The 19,107-nt window shown below is 43.8% G+C and overlaps 1 protein-coding gene across 1 annotated transcript in view; it reads left to right on the top strand.

Moving 5' to 3' along the window:
- Positions 1-19,107, top strand: part of LONP2 (lon peptidase 2, peroxisomal) — a 796,271-nt gene that overhangs the window by 562,257 nt on the left and 214,907 nt on the right. The window lies entirely within an intron of this gene.

Consider the following 19,107-nt stretch of genomic DNA (forward strand, 5'->3'; position numbering starts at 1 on the left):
TTTCAGAAAATTCTGCAGTACTAGAGCAGTAGCTCCATTTTGCAGGGTAGCGAGGGATTGTGTTTTTGCATTACCGGCGCATATGTAATTACACAAGCGCGGGCCTGAGATTAATTTAATTTGAGGCTGGTGAGAGAGAACGTGCCATGGTTTCTGTTGTGACGCAGACTATAAAAACAAGGCATACTATTGGGACCGTCTGGCTCCAAAAAGCTTGCAGGTGTTTAGAAGGCATAATAATTAAATATCTGATTCATCCCGAAAGTGGCTTCCGTGCCCGCCTGTTGTGTCCTGTGTGCTGACTTGAACGACGCCTTTTCATTCACGGTGGTGACCATTTCACCTTTGTGTGAAAATGAAACATTGAGAACCTCACTTAAACATTCACCTTGAAGATTTCCATTTGAGATAGTGTAGTCTTAAACACTTTCTGAGCAGTCTTGAACGGGAAAGAAATAATGTCAACCTCCCTTTATGATTTTCAGAAGCAATATTTTCATCTGCTCGTGTGCAGACGTGGTTGGTTTGTTCTGATTTATTGACACGCAACGCACTTACCGTTATTTGCTGATAGCAACAATTGCACGAAGCAGTATATATTTTCATTTTGAGTGTGGGTAGGGCAGTCACAATAGGTGAAGCCTCAAGTTGGTCAGGATGCCCCGCCCCATCTTCAACAATGGCATAAATAGCATATTGCATCCTGTGCTTCTACATATTTGGTTTATTGCATGGATTTTTTCCATATCTATTGGTTTTTCAAATAAAAAGGTATTTCACCAAATTCAGTATACAAGTGCCCAAATGTGTGTGATAAGACAAAATCCCACAGAAAAGGCCTCCTGACAGTTAGGAGAGTTGTTTCCCTATAACGTAATTGAAAATGCAGTCTGAGAGGCAGGAAATAGTATTTTTCGACACTAGCTTCACATCCTGAAGTTTGCTGGGATTCGGGAGCTGTATTTCTGAAATGGTGAATGTGCCGTTCCATGATGGTTGGTGTTTTGGCATATAATGATGATGAGCAGGTGTAGATTGGCAGATGTATGCACTTGTGTTCAATATATGATTCTCGTGTTATGTTGGTGAATAGTTGTAACATTGTTGGTATGTGATGATGGTAGTTCTGTCACTTCTATTTCTTGAGTAAGGAGTGCAGTGTGATGTGCTTGAATCAATCATCATTTATTTAGTTTAGAAGTGTGTGAAAGGATGTATGATTGAATGACTACGTTTCTACAATTACGTTGCATAGCTTTGTTAAACTGTGATTGTTTGGGTGTATGACACTTATTGTGTTATCGTTCAATGGGTGTTGCTGTTTTATGGTTTTGTGTGTGTGTGTGTTTGTGTGCGTACTATTCGGTCTATGTATGTCAGAAGATAGGCATACAGGGCTGTAATGTGTATTTGGTTCAGGTTAGTGGATGTGTTTCATTTTAGTGTTGGCTGTATGGACATATCTTAGTTGGTGTGTTGGCATGTGATATTCAGTGAGTTATGTGGACCTAAGATGTTTGTTGTGTTTTTTATGAGCTGGTATGTGTGATGTATACGATTGCTTGTGTGCTTGTATGGCGGTGAGTTCATAGGTGAATTATGGTAGGTGAGTTGGTATTTGAGGGGGGATGAGTTGGAATATGATGGTATAAGAGTTGATCTATTAAGTTGATTGCGTGTTTGATGTATGATAGTGTCTTTATTGCAGTATAATGGTAGGTGTGTTGGCCTAAGATGGCGTAAATGGTTGGTGTATGATTTTCGTTGTGTGGATCTAGGATTGCAGATATAGTGTATAACTGTGGGCATTGGGGAAACAGCGTTTACATCGTATGCGCTACAACGCATGTCATTACAACGCAGTAGTTACAACGACCGCGTTGTTACAACGCAAGCCATTACATCACAAGTCATTTCTACAACTTGCTGTAGGGGGCGCGCTAAAATAAGGAATAGTATAATTTACAATTCCAACACCTTCCCTACTGTTGCATACGCTGGAGTTGGAATAGTAAATTATAGGGGCTGCGGAGGTCCCTCCGTGCAGATTAGGATGTGACCGCCAGGGTGGGGGTCACATCCTCAATCTTTAACATTGCGGCAGGTGCAGCTTCAAGCTGCACCCGCCGCAATGTTAAAAAAAGCATGCATGGCATTTGCGTGCACAAAGCAGCAGGCACCACGCGGTGCCCGCCGCTTTGTCCACGCAAATGCAGGGGGGTACCATAGGTACCCCCCATGTGCACCCCCCCCCCGTCACCAAGGGGGCCCGCAACGGGCCCCGAAGGCAATCTCCGTATGCTTTTCCACGGCGGAAAAGCCGCCGTGGAAAAGCATATGTTTTACGCTATCCTAATATGCCTGGCGGTGTCTGACAGACACCGCCAGCCAAGTTAGGGCTTTTCCGCCGCGGTCAGAAGCCGACTGCGGCGGAAAAGCAGCGGACGCATTTTGAGACCCACCGCCATCCTAATTTGGCGGTGGGTCTTTTAGGCATCCGCGGCGGATTTCCCGCATCCTCCGGGCTGGCGGTGGCTTCCGCCGGCCCGGAGGATGCGGGGAAACCCGCCATCCTAATCAGCCCCTTAGTGCAGATCTGTGATGCTGCACTAAAACTATTAGCAAATCAGATTGTGTTGACCCTCCCAATATTGCCCACGTCAGAGCTGCATTGAACCAGAGATTCCTATGTTGATCTTGATAACAGCTTGCCAAATTTCATGCAAATTTCTTAAACTATGCAAATTTTATTAACACATGAATAGTTTTCTCCCTCTTAATCTGCATGAAAACAAAAAATGCTAAAGGTTTGCCAAATTTCATGGAGATTTTTCAGACAGAGTAACAGTTATTACTACAATAACTATTTTGACACCCACTTGTCTTCCAAATGTAATGCACATTCATCAAATCGTTCTAAAGCCATGGGCAAATCAAATAACACATTTTTGAACTGTCACGAGATCCCTGAACTTTAAAAATTAAAAGGTTGCAGGCAACTTTTTGTAACAATTTCTCAAAACCAATGGACAGATTTACACAAACGAGGATAAGGCACTCCTTAAGGAAAGGACTAGTTTAATGCCAATTTTGATGTCATTCCTTTCTATAGTTTTGGCTGTTAGAGGGAGCAGAGTTTCTTGTCTGAGGTATTTATATATTTATTTTACTCCCTCCTTTCATTCTCCCCTGCCAAAACGTATCCAGTTTTGCTATTAGGTTGGACAATTTCATGCATATTCCTCAAACATCGTCAAAATTATAACCAAAGCAAAAACGACTCTTTAGTGGAAACTCAGACGTACCAATAAATACATATTGCAGACTCTTTAATATCTATGTATGTACATAACAAACATGAGTCCCTATAAATATAAATTGAACTGAACTACATACAGTGAAAAATTATGAGGGGCTGAATTTTGAATTATTATGCAAGTCAAGAACTGTTGTTTTTCCACAGGTTTCTGGGAGGTCAAGTATTTGATAACTTCGATGGGCTTTACATATTATGTTGGTGGTAAATAATTCAGGCTTTATGTTTGCAACTATCAAAATAAGCAAACCAGCAACAGGGCATATAAAATCATTGAAATATAGGAAAAGTGAAACCTAGGAAAAAAAATTATTGAAATGGGGAAAGTTAGTCGTGTATATTAGCTGCAGAAGTGAGATGATGCTTGAACTTTAAAGTAGGTAGAAGGTGATACATTTGGGGGTGAATCTTTGTAGATGGAATTCTAATCCTTATCTCCTTATCATAAATCTTTATTTCGGTAAGTTTATCACCATAAAAGATATTAAAACAACATTTCATTAAAATTATTAAAACTAATCTCTCTGGAAGCAAGTTGTGGCAAACTGTGTTGAATGCGGCCAGCAGGCACCGTAGAAGTGCAGTCACTCAATTTCTGTTCAGTGTTGTCCCAGACAGAAATCACAGTCTATTCTTATCTTCTCTCAAGGTGGACCACCAGTTTCGTTGTCTGAGAGTAGCTTGTTTTCTTCAAGTAATTGCAAAACTGTCTGAATTCTGTTCTTTCCTTTCCAATGATAGGGTGATTCAAGATTGATGTACAACTAGCCAGCTCAGTCTGATGGATCTTGGTGCTTTTTCTTGATGTTGGATCATGTGTAGGATACCTTGAATTCTGGTTGGAAGCCGTCAAAAGATAGCGAATTGTTGAAAATGTGTTTTGCCCAGGTTGCAGTGGTCATAGCAGGTTGTTCTTGAATGCTAGTGGTCTGCAGGCGAAGTCCTATGCCCACTAGCCTCAACCAGCTCATGGAATTCTGATGCTATGAGTTACTTGATGAAAGCAAGTGTCAGGTGTCAGTCTGTCATGCAGTTCTTTTTTTTGTCTTGCCTTCGACTGCCTGAGGGGCTTACTGTCTTGTTGATGAGATGAAGTACTTGAATGTTTGCTTTGGCCACCAAGTGATCTTGGATTTTGTTACAGAATTCTTGAGACAGAGGTGTCTTTGGGGTTGTGCATGCTGGTCTACAGAAGTATGTGAGCATCTTATGAAGTTCTTTCATGGGGCACTTGGCACTTACAGGTTCTGGTTGATTAGTGTGGCATTTTTGCTTTCTGGATTAATGCATTGTAGAATCTTTCTTACTCCTCCTAGAAGAGATTGAGTTGAGGTTGCAGTGGAGATGCTTAGCCTTTGAGGAGAAAGAGTAAGGTAAGCAGGTGAAATAGGGCTGGGCTCTCAAGAGGTCAGTGCTAGAAACAGTGGAGACATGAAGTAGGGGAGTTAAAGTGCCATGTATGTTTTGTGTGTGTTTTGGTGGGTTGAAGGGGGGGGGGTGTTAGAGGGGACTTTAAGCCCCAATGGCAGCAGTGGATTTTATGCAAGCACTGGGCATTGTGCCATTTGTAATGTCTGGGGAAGCAAGAACGTGATAGGGAGGGGAAGAAATGACGTGGCTTTGGTATTTTTAAGTCATAAGAGGATCTAGGGGTGGGTATGACTGGATCATCAGAGGGGCTTGGGGTAAAGAGGAGAGAGAGTATATTAGAGTCTGAAAAGTGGGCAGGAGACAGGGCAAGAGTGATTGGGAGAGCTAGGGTAGAGGGAAAAGGCGATGTTGGAGGGAGGTGATAGTGAGAGGGTGTTGGGGGCAAGAAGTGGGAAAAAACAATATACTGGTAGGAGGAGGAAATGATTATTTGAGGGTGAGAGGTGTTCAGGGAGAAAGGAAGGAGTACGGGTAGGAAGAAGTGTTAAAGAATGGGGTAGGGGGAGGAAGCAGGTAATGGAGGAGCAACCCATAGGAAGGTGCAACCTAAAAACACCAGGGTTGAGGCTCTGCAGACTCCATCGAAGGGTGAATGACGAGCATCACTCATCCAGAGCTTTGAAGCAGGCTCTGCAGAGTCCACTCAGAAGTGATAGAAAAGCACCTATAGGAAGGAGCGGACTATAAACACACACTATGCAACACACAGTGAGTATCTGAGACACTCGCTAATGTAGCTGTTTGCATCAGCATAATGCAGTAGAGGGAATGTAGTTAGTTTGTGTTAGATGAGATGAAGGCAAGGAGAGAAATGGAGGATGGGGTTCAAAGGAGTGTGTTAGGAAGCAAAGAACTGAGATCGGACCATAAAAAGGCCTCACAGGCAACACATACTGTACCTGGTTGCCTTGAAACAAGAGATTAAGAGGCAATGAATGGAGGAAGACTTACACCATCATGTTTTGTGCCCGAGAGGGGTTAGAAAACAAAGGAGAGTCACGTGTTGGAAGAAGGGCAAAGTCAGAGAAGAAAAAATAGCAAGCAACCGAAAGTTAAATCCACGTGTGCACAGATCCAACAGTAAAATCAGCACATGCAGAAACATGTTGTCAACAGTGCGGATGAGTTGAATGTACGTTTTGGGACAGTCGGGGATTTTGAGGGACAATTGCATATTGTAGCCTGTCAGTCGTCACATTCACCATGGTCACCGCATTACTTTAACCTGCTCCAGCAGGCGAGTCAAAGATTGCTGGGTACCGACTATTTAAATCCAGCATTAGCCCTGGTGCTGGAAACCAAATTAAGGGTTTAGAAGCCCATATGAGAGTTGAGTATTTATGCCAAGTTCTTCAACCGAATAATTTTGGTGAATTGTAAAAGCGTTTTATGTTTGAACCCAGTCAATCCTCCAAAGCCCTGAGGCCTCATTGCTCCCCAGAACTCTAAAATAACTCCTGCGTGTCCATAATGGAAAGAACAGAGTGCTGCGGCCCTTTGAAGGACCTCCACTTACTTTACCCCCTGTTGCACAAAGTGTAAATAAAATGAAGCAAAAAGGTAAACAAATGAAAAATCAGCTATGCTTTTGGTTCACAGCCAAGCAGCCATCAAGTAGAGTTAAACTAATGTTCCTTCCTGTCCACCGAAAGAACCTGTGGAGGACAATTTAAAAGAGAAGCTAAATATGCAGGGAGTTTAGGATGTGTGCAATTCCAACATGAAGGTGTGTGTGTCCCTTTTCACCTGCTAGGAGGTAAGGAGGTGAGAGACAAATGTTTTCTCACTGAAAATATGAACAACTCAAACCATGCCTTGATTCTGCAGTTAGGTTTATAAGCAAGCAAGGCTAATTGTCTTTTTATGACTCTCCAGGCCTCCGCCAAAAAACATGTTTCTGCACTTCATGTCGTGCTTTTCAGCAACAGCACAGCAAATCGTCCTCACCTGCAAAGATGCAGCCACATGGTACAGAAATAAGCATACTGACCTCCTTTCTGACACTTCTTTTACTGTTTTAAAACATGTAAGTGACTCTTCACACATGAGAAACATCTATTGTTTCTGAAGCTTTATAAATATTTAATCACTGTAAATAGATAAACTGAATGCATCATTCTCCTTCAGTGCCCAGGTTTGAGTCCAAAGAGATGCAGTTACTGCCTTATATAACAGTGATTTCAGTGGAGCAGAAATAAAATGAAGTGTGCGCCTGAATGTGGCAATCACCAAGGTGACCAAGGAGAAGAGATCACCTTGTGGCTACTGAAAACGGAAGAACAGCAGCACTGCAGCTTCCCGTCAGACTCCAAATACAACCAAGTGGTAAACATCAAATACTAACCACTGACAAATACCTGTGATTCCAGAGACTGGGGGACAAAAACAACGACAACAAGAAACAGGAGCTTAATCAAAGACGGCCTTAGCTCCATGGACATAAAAAAGACTAGAGAGCCCCAGGAAGAATTAGTCTAGAAACCATATGTATTATTTGTCAGTGAAAAGGGTGGACGTCTGCCTGGTGCCACCCTTAATAGGATGGAAGACCCACAAAGCCAAGACCGGCATTCTTCATCATAGGGCTCTTCCTCACATTGATATACGCTTATATCAATTTGGACTACAAACCTTTATAGACATAGGGGAGGTCTTGAGGTGTAATTGGTAGAGAAAGATCTATGATAGCTAGAGGTGCTTCCTAAAGGACATGTGTCCTGATGTAGATGTGAATTGTTAAAACTACCTATTGGACCACCTCCGAGGCTATATATTGGCCCCTAAGAGTAGGATTAAACGTTCGGGGGAATTGTTCACTCTAAAACAAGAGCAACATGTTTTCTGCCCTGGCAGTTGTCCTAAAGAAAAGGTGCTGTGGGCTTTAATGAGGACCTAGCCCTCTCTGTATTAATCAAACAGTAGTGGAAAACAATGGACAGATATATTATTGCATAATCTTAACGAATGGATCTAACCTCACCTTCTTGCAGATCTAGTTTTCTATATCATTATAAAGTCGTGTGCCATGATCCGGCATCAGACAACTCAAGGTAGATGCCATTATGGAGAAGTAGACAGACTCATACTTTCCTGGCAGTTACACTTCATGTCCTGTCTCTACTGTGATTACTCTTCATAAGGGTCACCATATGACAAGGCTGAATCCAAAATCAATTCAGCTATTTACCTAAAACAACTAATTGATGTCAATTAGTGGTTTTGGGTATACACATTTTGGTAAACCTGGGCACATTGTGCACACCAATAACAAATTAGGACTAGTTTTAGCCTTACGACATGAAACCTTTGATAGTTCTCATGTGATTTGAGAGAAATAAGAATGTGTACGTAGTAGCTTTTATTCAAACTCATAGGTAATAGAATATATTTTGTAAGTGGGATTTACATTATTATGCTTTCTTCATTCTGCAACTAATACCTGTTATTCATGATGTAGGTATGTTACGCCTTCAGGTGAGAAAATGGTGAGGCGCTAGACACCCACCATTGAGGTAAGACTTTTTATCATCACTGATTTGTTCTTTACACCAGGCTTAATGATTTTACATAGATTGTCTGACACCCTATCTTTACACTGTTTGCTACACGTATAATATTGCAGATGGTTAGTCTTGATCCAGGTCACAGCACTTTATAGTGATATTGTAGTCAAATGCCTTTTTTTGCATGATCACCCCATTTTGCTGTTTGGGCTGATGCTGAAGGTCTTTTGACTCTGTGCACTGGGACTCTGCTACTGAGGCACTCGTGCATGTACTCTGAACAGTAAACATGTCTAAATTGGCCACCCTGCTAATTAAACGCAAAAAGGTATGCAGTACAGAGAGGCAAAGAGTGCTAGAAAGGAGGAATTTCCCTTCCTTTTCCCTCGAGGGCTACTTTGTCCATGAGGGAGTCTAGCACTGTTTGCCTCTCATTACTCACCTCTATGGTGACCCCCTGAGGAGCTGCATACCCTTTTTGCATTTGATTACTCGGGCAAGTATGCTGGACCTGACCAAAAGCCCCATTTAATCCCTCTTTTTAATGAACACCCTCCTAATTGCCACATTTAGCTTAAATATGAGTCCCTAGCAAATGGTACCCCGTGTACCCCAGGCTTGTATGTTAAATGTCACTAGTGGACTGAAGCATTTAATGTGCCAAAACTAAAATTATCAGGTAAGACATGTCGTCAGGCTGCAGTCCAGGTCTGCCACTGCAGCCTGGTGGTCTATTTTTAAAGCTGCCTTTTCAGCCTGCCAAGATAAACCTTTTGACATGCATAAACCTTCCTGTCTAATACTTCGAAGTCACCCCTAAGGTAGGCCATAAATGCCCATGAGACAAAGTGCATCATATTTAAAAGTATGGCATGTATGTTTAATGCATGCATGCCTGGCAGAGAAAAAAAACACAGTCATATTTTAACTGTGGCAAGGCTGGCTCTCCCATACACTGGTTTATACTATTCAATTTAATATTAATTTATATTTAAACTGAATGGTGTAGTCAGATGTGATCATATTATTAAGGAGCAGACACATTTAGAAAGTTATCTAATTCTTCCCAACATCATATGGCTTTCCTGCCAGTGTCCAGTTGTCACCTGAGCCCTGATGGCTCCTCTGGAATGAGATGTGGATTGGTCCCAGACAGTGGATCAAGGGATTTGGGTACGGGGAGATGTCTTGCTTCCTTGAGCAGCATTGCATGGGGCCTGTGTCTAGTTCCCTTCTTAACTTCAAAGGATGCCTACCCTGTCAGTTGCAGATGTAGCTCACACATGGGCCTGCCTCCCGTTTTTCTTTCTAGTCAGGCTGGCTCCAACCCCAGTGGGACTGGAAGCAGAACTGGGTTAGAGTGACCTGGGGTAGGGTTCGTCCATTCCCCTAACCACACCTCTAGGTGGGCACAGGGAGCTCTGCACAAGGAAAGAAAGGTTATGCCATGTTGACATTGGGCAGAAAAGTGCAGTGTGAGATTGTTTGCTACCAGGCACCTCTGGGCACCTTCTTCAGAACACTACTGTACTTGTGAATTACATAAGAAGAACTGCACCTACTGTTGAGACCTGTGAGGAGAACCCGAAGGACTGGACCTGCTCCCACACATACCCAGGATAAAGGAGTGGATTCCAAGGGTCAGTTGACTGACCAGCCTGTTAAACCTCAGGGACTCAAAAGCTGTAGAAGACCACTTTCTTGAAAAAACAAGCTGACCAGTTTAAAATGGATCTACCCTTAACCCTACTGGTGGCTTTTGTTGGATTGAGTCCAAACCCCATTCCCTTATTGGATTGTTGTCATTTTGATGTAATTCTATTAATTAAAATATTCTTTATTTTTATAAATTGTAGTGAGATTTTTATTGTGTTGTGCTTTCAACTTTTTAACTGTTTTGATACTTTTAAAAGCTTTACACACATTCACAGCTATGCCTGTCTGTCCTGTGCCATAGCTACGAGGGTTTGAACACAGGTTTAAATTATTGAAACCTTTTCTGAACCTAACAAGAATAGCGCCATTATTACTTGTGGTGGACTAACATCCACCCCAACTAATAATCTGCTTTCTCACAGATATAGAGCACATTATATCTGTTATATCACCTCTCGCGCCGTCTTGCAGAACCTGTGAAAATGGCCACCATTTTTCAATGACATCAGATGTGTATAATTTCTCAACTACTTTGTCCGGGGGATCTCTTTTAATGCGAATTATTTGGGAGGGTGGCCCCCATGTTTTTGCTTTTGTCCCTGCTTCTCCCCGTTTTGTTGTTAGAGTTCATGAAAAAGACTTTCCATCAGAAGAAATACCCAGACACTGACATAAAAGGAGGACTTAAGCCTCTGTACCAAAGCATGTGCTGGTATCATAAACAATCATGGTGGGCAACCACAGTGCACAATTTCTGAATGTTGCAAGCATGATATTTCATGGTTGATTTTACTCCTAACCATTGATATGATCACCCAAGAAACATTTCAGATCACTAACTGAAACATTTTTGTTAAGATCGAAAAATCAATAAAATCAGTATCAAGTCAAAATTCATAGCCACTGCAGATTTTAGCACTTGATTTATGGCACCTTCAGGATGCCTGGCCCAAAGATAGTCGTCCTTCTGTCAAAGGGAAACCCACAATGTGTCTCCATTTTAGGATCAACCTTTCACTGGAGTTCTAACGAAAGTAGTATAAATGTATGTTGGAGACCAAAAAATTAAAAATGGATTGCTTTATTTATATAGTGGATGTATGACGTAATTGAATGTGTGACTGAGTATATCTGCTAGATCTAAAATAATCCCTCGTGAATGAAAGCAGCCCTTTTCCTTTTCTACATATATGTTTAACCATTAGTAATAATACGCCTAGCTGATTGACCAGACATAAAAAAAATTATATTTTAAAATTCATACTTAGAGAAGAAAGTTCTGTGATCTTCCCAGGTAAGGTAGGACAATTTAGGGAGTAAACTTGTTGTACCCCCGGCAAGAGCAAGTTAGCCTATTTGGGAACCATAAGAGTGGGACAGAAAAGAGAAAAATCAGGAAAATAGCCTGGGCGGAGAAGAGGAAAATTAGGATAATAGCCTAAATGTAGGACCTACAAATTGGGATTCAGTGCTGGATTTATATTAGAACATATGTTGCAGTCAAGATAAGTGAAATGTGCCATTGGATGTGGATGTTATGTTTACTGTTTGCCTTCTCTTCAGATCTGATAATAATTTTAGCGAATGCAGGGTGCACTAAAGCCAGCCTTCGAATCTGACCGGCCATATCAATATGACAGATGCATAACACTCCGTACATATAGGCAAGGCGTATTGCTTTGTGTGTGCTAAAGAAAGTTTCAAACACCGGAATTCTCCCACCGGCTAGAATGGCCATCTTACCTGGCATACTTCACTGCCAATGCAGGTGTGACATTTGGCCCATTGTGCCCTTCTTCAGTTGACACCGGTCCACCACTGTCTTGCTGTTTGTGCCTGTGTATAGATGCACCGATGTGTGCTCCCCACGTGGATGACTCACTATTCAGACAAGTTATCCAATCTTACACCTCTCAGGCCAGGCAGCATGGATAGACTGTGTGATATCAACATTTTAACTCTCCAGCAGTGCTGAGTGCCATGATACCTACAAGCTACCGCCAACAAAACCCTGGAATAGATGTTTGTGGGAAAAGGGAGCTCAGGATCTACAATACCAGCTGTAGAATCACCAGAGCCATACACGGCCCTCTCGACATTCAGGGCAGTTTAGCTATCCACAGCTGATGACTTGGCATAAGACCTGCCTCTAGAAGCAATCATGTGACAAACTGTAGAGCAACACAATAAACATATTTACTACCATCTTGCATTTAATATAGTACTTTCTGTTAATAGAACGTCAGTCCTTTAGTACACCAAACGCCACCAGCCTCTTATCCTGTTGCTACATGAAACCCACTTGATGGGGTCACGCAGCCCATTCCTCCTACACTACAGCTATGACAGGGTGTACCGCGCTGGGATTTGCTTGGGGTTCGGTGGGGGGTAGGTGAGTAGGCGATCCTCCTTTATAGGAACCCGCCGCCCTCGGTGACTGCCTCAATGGCTGATCTTAATGGCTGATCTCTTGGGCAGATATATGGGGCGGTAGACCCTCTTCATTGCTGTCACATGTAGATCTCATACTCTTTCCAGCGACTTTCCTGCTGCAGGTCAACATGGCAGACATATACCGTAGAGGGATATCAGACTACTCCTCAGTGATGGTAGGGCTGGGAGGTGGTAGTCGAGACATGCCTTGCACCTTCAGGATGATAATTGCACAGACCTTCACCGAATTAGAGCACTACTTCACACACAACAAGGGCACAGTAAATTCTCCAGGCAACTTTTTGGTGGCTAGTAAAGCCACCATTTGAGAGCTTGCCACATATCTTATTTGAAAGACCAAACAAGAGAAGGCAAAAGCCATAGTTGCTTTTAAGATCTGTGTTTTGGATCTAGAGCGCCTGCATAATGAACGCCTGACTGAGATCCTTATCCGTCAGTTTACTATGGCAAAGGGGGCCCTCTGACAAATGGTGATGGAGGAGCTTGCCGATGTTGGATGGCTTCCACCCAGAGGGTCTATGAGCACAGTGATAAGTCCAGGAAACTACTGTACTGGCTGGTCACAGGGTATATGGCATCCTGTACAATACCAGCACTACTAAATGATCCCTTTTCCCCAGCTATTAAATCCATTTACATTGCCTCGGCCTTTGCTGCCTACTTTGAATCGATCTATGCCCACCAGGAAGCCCCCACCATGTGAACACCAACACTCAATCCTAGACAACATCTCACTCGCAACGCTTTCCCAGCAGACTGGGCAGCCCCTGATCGCCCTATCACAGAGGACAAAATTACAGACACAGTCCACGGCTTGAAGTCTGCAAAGACTCCGGTCCTGATAGCTTCCCTACAGAATACTACTGTAGATACTCCACCCAGTTGGCTCCCCATCTTCTCCATCTGTATCAGGAGGCAGCAGCGCAAGGAGAACTCCCCCCAACATTAATATAGCCAGCAATGTTGGTCATACCCAAGCTGTGATTCCACAGGAACTAATGTTCCTCGTACAGGCCAATTTCATTTCCCATTGCAAAGGTTAAGATATTCGCAAAGCTCCAAGCCCTCGTGATTGAGCCCCTGGAGTGACTGCTACACTGTGATGTCAGAGTTGTGGGCTGGGAGTGGGCTGAAGGCATTGAAGACAGGATTGTGCTATATGTGGACCATAACCTGCTCTACCTCTTGTCTCCTCAAACCTCTGGTCCCCAGTGTATGGAAATACTAGACTTATATGAACAAGCCTTGGGCCTTTGGATAAACCTGAGGAAATCCCTATTGGTTTCACTTGGTAGGGGAGGCAATGTAACAACGTGGCAGGCACCTATGCCAATCTGCAACGCAAGCTTTTTTTACCTGGGGGTCTACTTCTCTAGAGAACATGCTGCGACGTGGGACCTCAATCTTAACTCCCTGAATCCACAGGCAAAGACAGACCTCCAGCGCTGGGAGGCACTGCCACAACAGATCCGCAGAAGAGTGGCCGTAGTTAAATTGAGGATACTCCTGAAATATCTTTATGTTCTACCAAACTTTCCCCTTCGTATCCCAGATCGCTGGTTTTGCAATCTGGCGTCCACATTTTGCTCCTTCTTCTGGTCCCACCGCCCTCTATGTATAGCCCACAACAAACTGATGAAGTAGATTTACGATGGAGATTTGAGTGTGGCAGACTTCAAGTTTTACTATAGAGCCATGCAATTGCTGATTATCAATGACTGGCAAACGGGAGGATGGAACGACCCAGCTTGTCAAACCGAACTTTCGCTTCTCGGACTTGACCGACTGTTGGGGGTCCTATATGACGTTGTGATCCCCACCACCCTTCCTGAGGTCACCACCATGGCTGTACGGAGCAAAGGGTGAGGGAAAACATTGACACTCCAGACACCACTGTGGCAGAGCCGTCACCTCACACACATGGCCAACTACTGGGTTTTATCAAAGGGACAGGATCAGCATTACAACCCTTGGGGATATTTGCTTTAGCAGTGCAGTGAGTTCCTTTCAAGATCTACAGACAAACTTCTTCCTCTCCAAAACACAATTTCACAAATACCTTCCGCTGTGACACGCTCTACAGCTTAACAAATCTCAGATCTCCACCATCCCCAAACATAACCACCTCAAAGCCAAGGTATTGGTGGGTGGGCTGGGAAAAGGTGGGATACCTCAAATCTATTGCACATTGATTGTAAATGCCCCAGATGGATTCCTGTCAGTAAGACAATGGAAGTATTGGGTTGGGCCACTGGACGATACTGACTGGACCCTAGCCCGAATGGTCCCTCTAGAAATCGCAATATTCTCGAGACTCTGACTCATGGAGCTCAATTATCCCCATGCCACATCATGCCCCTCTTCGGCCGTGACAGGCTGGTAGGACCCTGACCCCGGAATGTCCCATATGTCCTTGCGCCAGGGCTGACTTTTATCATGTGGTATGGCAGTGCTCTCCCACAGTGTCCTATTGGCAACAAATCATGAATGTTTCAAACCAGATACTAAACACCCACATTGCTCTTCCACCTGTACTGGCACTCCTGGGTATACTAGACAGGGTCGGGAACACTCGCAGGGATCGATCTCTGGTTGGAATGGCAATGGTGATGGCAAATTGAGACATAGCCCAGAAATGGAGATCACACACTCCACCTGCTCTTTAGGAGTGACGCAGAGGAATGGACTGGTGTACACAACTTGAAAACCCCATATACATCACCTGGGGTAGCCGATGGAAACACTCCCATCATTCCCAGATATGGGGCATATGTTTGCACTAATATGCCTTAGACGCTTAGATATCTCACAAGGCTATCGATACATGGAGAGTGGCTCACGAAAGGTTATGCAAGATGCAGGTGTGATTATATGTTTTATTTGTTGTATTGTGTTGTATGCAACTTGAAGATTAATAAAAGAAATTATCAAAAATATAGCACTATCTGAAAGAGACCATTAGTTATAGATTCCTTACCTTATAATTACCGGCAGGAGTCGGACTGGATCCGGAGATTTTTTCTCTTAGCAGTACTCCTGCGCGTCGGTAGGTGGCATCAGTCGATTCTGCGTCCGGCGTTGTGGTCGCCGGGATGACGTCGTAATGTCTACTTAGATGCCACCCCTGCGTGCTGACGTCAGTATTTTCTCTTTCCACGCCAACCTAGTGCAAATCTGGAAAGAGCTACCACTTAGTCACTTTTTGACTAAACTTTTTGTTGACTTTTGTCGACTTCTTTTTGAGTCTATCGACTGCTGGTGTACGAGGGATGTCCCACCGTCTGACAGGTTTAAACCAGCTTGAAGAGACAGACTGGCGAGAGGACTTTGGTGACATCAGTGGTCTGGATTCCTCCCAAGACCTTGGCATGCTCTCCCTCCTACTGTGGCTATGGAGAAGGGAGCCTCATACGTAGAGGTGCTTCAATCGGCAGCGACCTCTTCAGAGCCCCTTCTGCCATTCAGTGAAGCCCTCACCAACGTCCTTCTGGGCACTTGGTCCAAGCCCAGCCCAGGGGCTCCTGTGGACAAGATGATTGCCTGACGGCACTGCCTAGCCCTGGGCGACCCACTTTTCTTCTCCCAACACCCGAGCCTGAGAGGTTGGTGGTCGAAGCCTCAGCCCCTAAGGGCGCATTCCCTACTGCTCTCCCAGATAGGGACTCCAAGAAGCTGGACCACCTTGGGAAGAAGATGTTTTCTTGCGTCCGCTTGGCTTTGCGGTCGGTAAATATCGCATACCTCTTGGGCCGTTATACCCATACAGTGTGGGATACAGTTGCGCAAGTGCTGCCACAGTGTCCGGAGGAGGCCCAGGCCATTCTCACACGTGCAGTGGCAGAGGGTAGAGATGTAGCTAAATTTACCCTCAGTTGTGATCGACAAGTGACCAGTGGGTTGGACACTACCTCTGACGCAGGGATGGGTTCTCCTCGTGGAAGAGACCACCTCACTTGCTGAAGTCACAAGACGTGCGGCTAAAGTCCTGGACTTACAATTACCATGTTAGATAAAAAACAACATTCTCACAAAAGGATTACAACCTGGTCAGCAGACCTCATCCTTCAACAAAGCCCTGACCGACACCCGCATTGGTTTTTGGGCCAAACCATGTTGATCCCCCACCTGTAAACTGGCATGTAGCACAACATCATAGACCTGCTCCAGATGACCCTGATGCAGCATCCTACTTCTGAGAGCGTGGGAGTACAGGCACCCACTAGCAGGTCTAGTCTCAATTCTTTCCCTACGACCCACCACACTGACAGAGAGTCAAAAAGAATTAATGCATTCAGAAAAAAAAAGTCAGCTTGCCTCACTCATGGGTCAGTCAATGCCAGTGGTTTGCTGGGTAGGTACTTATATGCATTATCGGATGTAGCCGTAGAGATCTTGCCAGCTGTCCCGGAGGAATTCCACACCAACTTGACGCAGACCGTTTATGATAGCCTGGACCTAGGACATGGCCAAATATGTGATACTATTATGCTTGGACATGACCAACTGTCTAGGTAGAGCAGTAGGAACTAGCGTGGTGCTCCCGCACCTAGTATGAATGAGATCCATTGGATTCTTATGTGAAGTCCAGGCGTCACTCATTGCGTGCTATCTGGTACCTTTTTACCGGTTTCGCCTGTTAGGCACTAGAATACCGACTTTACCCTAGATGATTAAAAAAAGTGATGATTTAATTAGCCTCAGCCACCGGTGATTATTTGTGGCCGCACCCCAGTCCATCATTGTTTTGCGCACCATGGCATCTCAGTTTGGACCCGGCCAAATGCAAATCAGTCTTGGTCCTGATCCAATAGGAACGGTCTAGCCTGAAACTGCCAGGCAAGTCCTCCCTTAAGCCGAACACAAGCAACCCAAGACTGCTTTGGTCCGTAATATGGCTCATCAGTCGGGTATAGCTTGTTCCAGTGACAGAGAGTGCACAGAACCCATTCCATAATTTGGACTCCCAGAAGAGTGTTGAGCTTTTACATTGATCGCTACATTGATAGTTCCAAAGAGCATCTGTTGGACTATCCAGGACAATTGGGTTGACAGTCAGCTCATTGTGGGGTTCTCCAGGACAAAGGAAAGCTAGTCAGTGCAGAAGAGGACTTTATGCAGGTGGACCGTTCACTACATTAAGACCAGCTGTGTGTTGGCCAAGAAGTTGTCCTTGGAAGGATTGAGAGCCTATTCCACTGGGGCCAAAGTTACTATCACTATGCTGGCAAGTGGAGTTCTTGTCCTGGATATAGGTCAGGTTGCAACGTGGGCATCAATGCTCAATTTCACAAAGTATTATCGCCTTGACAGCCAGGTCTTACTGGAAGGGCTTTTTGCCTTTTCGGTCCTGCAGGACTATTTGATCTGAGTCATTCCACAGACCCACCACTGGGGGAGGTACTGGTTTGGTATCTGATCTAAAGATAAGGAATCTGTGTTTAGAAGTAGGCGTCAGATGAACAAGTTACTTCCTTTGGTAGCACTCTTTCTGGTGGACTCTGTCTAACTGCAGATTCCTCACCACCCTTCTGTCACCCTGTTATGTGAAATGGACTCTTCAATCTAAAAAGTCCTGTATTTGTGATCTGCACACTGGCAAACAAAAATGTTTTCTGAGCTCTGTGTCTGAGGGTGCAGACCGTGTCAAGAAAAACAGACATCCATGTCCTTTGGAGACGAGGGGGGCGTGGTACGGTGCACTAGCCATCCCTTCCGGGGTGGAGGAGGGTCTATATTTAGCTAAACGATGCCACTTATCTGTACGCAGCGGTATGCTGAAAAATCTGCCAGAGCCTGCGTATATTCTAAAAGTGAAGAATCTGCGGTTAGAGTATCCACCAGGAAAATCGCTACCAATGGTAAGTAACTTGTTTCTTTCATGCTAATTTTTTTAAGTCTGTTTTTATTGTATAAATGTTATTGTAAAAATGCACTTTCATAAAAGCTTCATGTATTAGTGCCTGGAAATTGTACAAGTTTTCCTTCTTGTATGATGGTCCTGTTTTGAGTGTTTTGTGGTGTATTCCTTTATTTATATCATTTATCTATGTAATTGTAGCCATGATCATATCTGTGAAGTATTGTATTCTGTGGCTCTGCTGCCTTACTAATTATATCTGAGTATGCAATAGTCTATTGTATCAGTAGCTATACTAAGAATCTGTTGATAATAGTACAACAGTGTTGTCTCCATCTGTAGTGTGTAGACCTTTGCTCACTTGGTTTGTTGAACTTGCGTCTGCGTGCTATCTAGTACCGTTATCCCAAGAATTTTGGATGCATATGGCTCAGAGTTCTCTTGAAGGAGAAGTGGAAATGATTCTATGGTTTACCAGTTTTTCTGCTTCAAATTTTCTTCTACAATGCAATTTACTTTAGTTGCTGAAACATTTCTGGTTTAGGGTATATGATGAGAATTGTGTGTTTTCTTTTAAAAAGGCACGTATGTCATGGAAAAGAGGCACATCCTTGATATATGATCTCTTTTATGATGATGGCAAACTCATATACATAAAATAGAATAGACTTTCTATGTGCAGGTCTTTGATTTCAGCATCACTTCCTAGTGTAGAGTTTCTTAAACTAGTAACCACTGTCAGTACCCTCTTTCAAAAGCCTTTATTGGAGGAGGATGTAAAGACACATTCGTAGAAATGCAACACCGGTGTTGAAGGTCTCAATCAAATTGACAGTGAAAACAAATTAGAAATTGTTCATAGAGGCTTTCCAATATGTTTAGGCTCTAGT

This window comes from Lissotriton helveticus, chromosome 12, assembly GCF_964261635.1.
Source record: "Lissotriton helveticus chromosome 12, aLisHel1.1, whole genome shotgun sequence".
NCBI lineage: Eukaryota > Metazoa > Chordata > Amphibia > Caudata > Salamandridae > Lissotriton > Lissotriton helveticus.